General features: G+C 41.1%; 1 pseudogene; it reads right to left on the bottom strand.

Annotated features, from left to right (window-relative positions):
• LOC149258635 (malate dehydrogenase, glyoxysomal pseudogene) lies at positions 1–2,804 on the bottom strand (annotated as a pseudogene).
• Between the last annotated feature and the right edge of the window lie 5,041 nt (positions 2,805–7,845).

Raw genomic sequence — 7,845 nt, forward strand, 5'->3', positions numbered from 1 at the left:
TCATGTCTTGCTGCTATCAGCAACAACGCACAACACACTGCCACATACAACCAGAATCATCTTTGCAGCATCAACAGCCTGCTTTATGCATGTTTTCGGCAATATACCCCCTATATCAAAATTGCTTGCTCCCAATCACCACTTTGCTGATTTTACGACCCGCTAAATGCACTCTGTCCACTCTTTGGAAGATCAGTTTTGCCTTTGTAACCTTTCTTGCTGAACTTCTGTCTTATCCTTTCATTCAACCCATCAAATTCCTCTTCCAAGAATCATGATAGTGTCATAAAATTGACTTAAATTTGACCAATTAAATTAAATGTTCAACTAAGTTTTTTTTCCAGTGGAAAAATCGGTAACTTTTTATTTAAAAAATGAAAAGTTACACTAGCAGATGCTTGAAGCATTTCCATAAGACGCCCATTGGGCTCGAGTGCTTTTGCACCCCACGCAACGTTACAAAGCTAACGTGCAGATGAAGAAGAAGAAAGGGAAAAAAAAGAGAAAAAAAAGAGGAGGCAAGAAAAACTGAGTTCGGTCACACTTCAAGTTTTTCTTCCCTTTTTCTTTTCGACCTTGCGCCACTCTCCTTGGGTGGGCTCGATCGAAGCTATGACTAACTGTGTTTCTGCTTTCTGAGATCCTGCTTCCTTGTCTGAATCCGAGGTATCTGAGTGGTGATGCCGTTTGATCCCTCCCATGCTCTGATCCTCGTTTGCCTTCTCTGCCTGATTTGGATGACGCTGTAAAGCCTTGTTGTCTGATGTAGTTTCCTTCTGTGTCTCCATTTCTTGGGATACCTCAGCATTCCCTGCGGGGGTATCTTCCTCTTCTGCTTCTGATTCTTCGTCTTCTGAGTTATGGGGAGAAAATTGCCATCCTTTCCTCTGCTTCCCTTTCTGCTTTCTTTTACTGTTTGCTTTCTTGGCTTCTGGACATGTGCTTTGCAGGTGCCCTGTTTGCCTGCATAGCCTGCATCTGAAAGCTGTGTTTTCGTAGTCTAGTGCTTGCAGCCAATTTTGTTGTTTGTAGATCAGCCTTATGTTGTCTGGCAGCCCTTTACTTAGATCTACTTCCACACAAATGCGTGCAAAAGTGTAGACCCTTTCATCAATCCTCTCCAGATCTGTTTTGATGTATTTCCCCATGCTGTTCCCAATTCCTTCCAAAACTCGTTCACTCCAAAAGTGAAGGGGAAGGTTGTATAGATGGACCCAGATCGGCACTTTGGATACAGTCATTTTGTTTGGATCGAAATCTGGAAACCATGGAGTCATGAACAACCCCGACGTTCCCCAGAACCAAGGTCCAGCACTGATGATTGTGTCTCTGACTTCCCTAGATGCAAATCTAACTATGAAAAACCCCTTGGAGCATAAATGTATATCACATTCCATGGTCCAACTGGTGAAAATCCAGTGAAATAGATTCGATGGTTTTGGCCAAAAACTATTGAAGCGACAGATTAGAGCCTGCGTATCATAAGACTTAACGAAATCATCAAGCCCTGTAGAATCAAGGTTAAGGGCTGGAGTTTGCCCTAGCTGATCTACTATGTATGGCCTGGATATATATCCACCTTGATCTGGAGAGGACCCTGAATCTCTGTTACCTTGTAGAATGTTCTTGTAGGAGAACCCTCCCTTGGGTTGATGCTGAGATGCTGTCTTTTTCCCCTTGTCTCCTCCTGAGAAGCTTGGCTGTCCCTGAGGCAGAGCTCCTCCTCTCAGCCTGAGGTTTAAAACAATGGTTTTTTCTGGACTAATCTCGTAGCTTCCCAAAGTTCTACTGTCCTGGAGAGACCACCTACCACTGACCAAATGTTGGATCTGAACAGGATATCCGGTCAAAACCCAAATTTGCTGTTTCAGCTGCATGATAGTGCTTCCTGCATGTACCCATACTATACAGGATTTCCCTTCAGGGGTTTTAATAAAAATCTGAAAACGAGTTGTTGTTACCTGAAGTCTGGGTTTTGGCAGAGTTCCTGATCTGCCTAAGCCGATGTCGCTGCTGATTGCCATGTGCTCTGGCTGTAGGCAATCTTCCAGATCTAACCTCTTATTGGGTCGAACTTCCATTTGCATGTCAAGATCTGCATCCCCTCTGCTCGATTGATGCATATTTCCACCGATCTGCTGCCTGGGTTCTGGTTGTCTTCTAATATTGGTCAGATCGGATGGATCCTGCCCGGATCTGCAGTATTTGTGCCAATCCATTGTGAGAGGGAGCAGATCTGCAACATGCAGATAGACATCGGCTCTTTTGAAAACCTCGGCTGCAGATGGCACAGTGGAATTGACTGGATTGCTAATAATATTCACAATTGCATTGGGACAGCATTTGGCTACCCCTACGCACAGGGTGCGGACGATTCCCGCATTAATATTGAACAAATCGTCCCTAGTCATCCCGGGTTTCCGTGGAATTCCTGCAGGGATGATCACTAGATCCATTCCCACCAACGCTGCTTCCAGCTGCTCTTTGCCCACAAATCCACGCACAACGGCGGTGGTGTCCATATGGCTGATATCTGCAGTGACGCCGGGGGTATTGACGACATCATAGAGGTGAAGGACTGAGACCAACGGATTCATTTTCATGAGCATGGAAAGGGGTTGTCTGATGCCGCCTGAGGCTCCGAGGACAGCCACCTTGAATCCAGACGCCCCGCCTTTCGATCTGCAATCGATGCGCCCGAGTACTCCTTCATTCTGCAACTGTGAATGCCCTGGATGGACGAGGTGAGCAGCAATTCGAGAGATTCGATCTCTGGTTCTGTGATCCATGGCGTCTTCTCAACAACGTCAATTCAATGTTCAACTAAGTTACATCTTTAAAAGCAAACCAATTACTCCAAAGTACCCTTGTAGATGTCATTTCAGGTCTTCATCATTTCTTCTCATTATTCTCTCAGCGGCCATGTTGCTACAATATCACACGAAAGAAACAAATAACCAACTTTTTCCTTTGACACACACTCAACTCTAGACAGATATTGGGTTAGACTCATTTCAGAAATTTTCAAATTTACAATCAATGGACAAGCAATGACCCAATGATATAAACAAATTATCCTACTTTTACTCAAACTATTTCAGAAATTTACAATCAACGGACAAGCAATGACCCAATGATATAAACAAATCATCCTACTTTTACTCAAACTATCTTACACACTTTTGAGACAAGGCTATGTAGTAGGCCTAAAGTCATCAAAATCCCTCTTCCAAGAATCATCACAATTGATGGGAAAAATGACTAAAATTTGATCATTTTCACTTTGGTTACATTTTTCAGAAACAGGTAAATTAGCAATGGCCCTTGTTTTTCTTCACATCAAACTCTGATTTTCCATTTATTTATTTATTTTTTAAACTGAAACAGTTATATTTTTTATCAAAGGGAAGCTGCAGCTGCAACAGACAGTGATTTAGTACAAAACAAAATAGAGAGAGCCTGAATGCTGAGGTTCAGCAACCCCCAAAATATCAAGAATTACAGACTAGCTTAGTAATACTTGCTGTTTTCCCTACAAAATTGTAACGCCTTTTACTATATGTCCTTATGAATTGGGCTAGCATCAAAACACATTTTTGTTGCACAAAATCCAGGAATAGAAGATAGCAACCTTGAGGGCTTTCTTCCTGATGTCCAAGTTCTTGATTTCGGCTGCATTTCCTCCTGGTACCTGCTGGACATTTTCTTCATCTTTGACCAGTATTCTAGCTGATGCAATGGATGTTAAATTTCCACTGTTCTATGCTGTTACAATCACTTTAGCCCAAACATATCTTCAATTAGTAATCAAATTAATCTTCCAATGATAAATAGCAATTGTAGATAGAACAGGAAATGCAATGACAGTAGAAGACAATCAAGAGCAATAACAAGAGACATCAAATTTGGTCAAAGACCAGGGAAAAACTCCACAAGGGAGAAAACCCTTTCAAATTCTTCTTTTTATTAGATTGTCATAAAATGTTCAGCAAAGAGAGTACAATGATTCAATTCACCATCCAAGAGTCAAAGGTCAACAGATTTGACTTTCCAACAACCAATATCCAAAACTTCAAGAGATAGCCCACAAGTCAAAACTGGTCAAACTGTCAAATTTGGTCAAGGTCAACAGTAGCAAATGATGCCCTAACCAGTCATAAGTCAATGGTCAAACAGCCTCCAAAAGAGCTTAGCCAAAGGTCAAAAGATTTTGCCTTCCAAGCTGGTCAAACTGAAGTCAAAACAGCCCCAAACAACTCGGTCAAACCTGGTCAACAGAGAGAGAGAGTCAACTCTCACATCTGTGGTCAAAGTCTGCGGTCAACTGCAGTCAAAGTGTCCAGAAAACCTTGATCTTTGTGCCCAAGAATTCAGTCTCCAAAACAGTACAAAAATACCAATGTTACTAGACTCAGAATCAACAATAAATCAGCAAGGCAAAAGAGCAAAGAGTTTTAATCGGATCGGGAAAAAATTGTTGGATACAAAAAATAAAGATATACACTATATTGAAAAAAAAACATTTTTCATTGATATTCAATATAGCCATGTCCAAACAATGCATGATATCAATAGATGTCCAAAAAGTCATGAGGGAAATGTGTATACTTCAAGTATAAAATATATTTAGTATTGGAAACATTTAAAAACAGGGACAAAGATTCAAATGATACGAGGAACTTCCAAGTTACTGTCAACCAACACCGCGGACCTGCTAAAATCTTACTTGGGGTTACAGTAGCATGACTTCTAAATTGGGTGAAGTTTGGATTGTGCATTATACCCATTGGTAGATCACTTATACACTCGACGACAACAAATGAATTTAAGGAATTGTTTCATTATTATAGATCCTTGTAAAGTTCCAATATTCTGCAATGATTTGCTTTTATTCAAAACATAGTTTTAAGACTCCGACTCTGACTTCGACTCGGCCGAGGATCGACTCCGACTCCGACTCCGAAACGGTAATGACTCGGCCGGCTCGATTTCAATGACTCGGTCGTTGTAAAAAATACATTAAATATTTATTTTTTTATAAAAAAACATAGTTTTAAAGATTTTAAACATAATTTTAAAGATTTTCATTCATGTTTCCAAACACACAGCATCATAATATAGATGGAAGACAACATATGATCAAAGTAGGCTCATGAACCAATCCATTATATCAAAATGGTACCCAATGGCAATACATAGTCAACTGTCATACATGATCAAAGACTCAAAACAAAAAACACATAACCAAGGAGGCTAGAAATGGCCTCTACAACAAAAGTAAATTGTGACGGTGACCAGACTCCAGTACTAGTACTACAGTACTACTGGCTAGTAGCTACTGTCAGAGGAGCCAAGATCATGTCGATCAATTGCTGGATCATCATCATCAGAGTCAGACAGGGGGCCCCATGGCTCCTCCTCCTCATCATCATGTCCAACTGCAACTGTAGAAGTGGTACCACTAGCAGGCTGTGCAACTGCAGCAGATGCAAGCTGAGATAGAGTAGATATGCGGCTGCGCTTCTGTCGTGGCTGAGCAGAGGAAGCACCTACAACTGGAGTCCTTGCTGGCTGTGAGACTGAGGCTGGTGGATTGGGATCTGCATTCAACTGAACAGGCTGAAGTTGAACAACATGTTCAAGTTCAACTGATGTCTCCATATCTAAATCTACATCAAGATCCTCATCAGGATCAAACTCTACTGGACGAATCTCCACTACCCAATCTGATGTTGGATCAGTGTCTTCCAACACAATGGGATCTGAATCAGGTCTTTTGTTCAGCAAATGGTTTCGTCTGAGCCGAAGGTTGTATTGGACTTAAACTAGATCATTTAACTGTTTTTGATCCTAACGGTTTCTCGTCTTTGTGTGAATCCTCTCAAAGACAGACCAATTGCGCTCACACCCAGATGCACTGCAAGTTTGACTCAAAATACGAATTGCAAACCTTTGCAATTCAGGACAATGGCCACCAAAGGCCTCCCACCATTGTGCTGCAAAAAACATAGGAGTGTAATGAGTTAGCTCAATAAAATTACAAATTATATCTAACTTTCAAATTATAAACGATTTAACAAACTTTAAAAAAAAAGTAAAACTATTAAGAATTTGAAAATTGAAATTTTTGTTTACCTGGCTCATCTGCTTCTCTTGCAATCTTTGCTAGGTTCTTCCCAAAGGTACATGCTGCATTGCTGAAGATATTGGCCTGTCGGTGTATCTCCAGTTGATCAGACTCCAATGGGATCATGCGTTCAATGCAATCAACCAGTCCATCTCTGACCTCCCCCCTCAAAGCTCTTGACTCCTTAGCTTTATAATGATACCGTGGGTTCAAAAAATACCTAGCTGCATGTATAGGGCGATGGAGTTGATTGTTCCATCTTTCATCAATGATTGCCCAAATGGGCCCATACTTTGCCACTCTATCCTTGTATATCGTCTTTATTTGCTCCTTTGCTTGATCCATAGCCTCATAAATGAAGCTCATAGCCAACCTTTCCCCATCCACCAACCGCAACACCTTAACTAGTGGCTCAGCAAGCTTCACAATCTTTACTGCCTTTCTCCAAAAAGTTTCTTCATGGACTTTCCTTTTCAATTCTTTGCCTTCTGGTTTGTTAGACCAATTGCTTTGATTCCATTCATGACTGGAAAACATCTTTTGCAAGTTTCTATGTTGGGAAAGCATAGATTGCAATGTCAAAAAATGTGTAGCAAATCTAGTGATGGCAGGCCTAATAATATCCTTGCCCCCAGTGTGTTTCCTCATGAGGCTCAAAACCAATGTATGATTGTAGATAAATTTTGTTATGCTTTTGGCATGATCTATAGTGTTTTTGACCCAATCTAATTTTGCAATATCCTCAAGCATGAGGTCTATGCAATGTGCAGCGCATGGGGTCCAAAAGATGGTCTTGTGTTTTTTCCTCTAACAGTTTACCAGCAAGAACATAGTTAGAGGCATTATCTATGATGATTTGAACAACATTAGCCACCCCCACCTCCTCAACAACCTGATCCAATAGCTGAAACAACAAGTGGCCATCTTTTACCTTATCAGATGCATCAACTGATTTTAAAAACATGGTTCCCTGTGGGCAGAAGACAAGAAAGTTTAGTTGATCAGTCCATCCATCTGACATGATGGTACACCCTGTTCTTGCCCATGAGTCCCTGAACTCTTGCAAATACTCATTAATGGATTGAATTTCTTTCTGCAAACGAAACCCCCTTAGCTCATGCATAGTAGGGCCTTTGAAGCCTTTTCCAGCAGCATGTATGGCATCAAACATAGGCTCATAATATGGTGAACGAGCAGCATTAAAGGGGATATCAACATCATACCACCATCTAGCTATGTACTCACAAGCAGTCTCCCTCAATTCTTTCTTCCAATGGTCATCTAAAGTGGGCTGCATTTGAGTTTTACTAACTTCAGGACCATGTGCATCTGATGGAGAGGAGGGAGTGAAATAACTTTTGATAGTCACATCACCCTTTTTCATTCTACCCTTTCCCTTATCTTGAACAGAACCAAAAGAGGGAGGAACATATCGGAAAGGGTTGGATGTATCAGTTTGAGGGATAGAGGAAGAACCCTCAAAATCATAATGGGGGTTGGCAGCCATCATTTTTTGTATCTCCCTCTTCCTCCCAATTTTAGCCTGTATGTCTCTTTGCCTAGCCTTATCTTCTTTAAATTTCTCAAAGCTGGCCAACAAATTCTTCCTAATCTCCCCAATTTCTGGTGAGGTAAATGGGGTAATTTGGCCTCTAATCCCTGCCAAGTGTTGTTTCAGCGTATTAATGTCCCAGGACCTTCCTTAATTTTCCTATGGC

The sequence above is a fragment of the Pinus tabuliformis genome, chromosome 6, assembly GCF_031772625.1.
Source record: "Pinus tabuliformis cultivar Carrire ecotype Pingquan chromosome 6, CPIR1, whole genome shotgun sequence".
NCBI lineage: Eukaryota > Viridiplantae > Streptophyta > Pinopsida > Pinales > Pinaceae > Pinus > Pinus tabuliformis.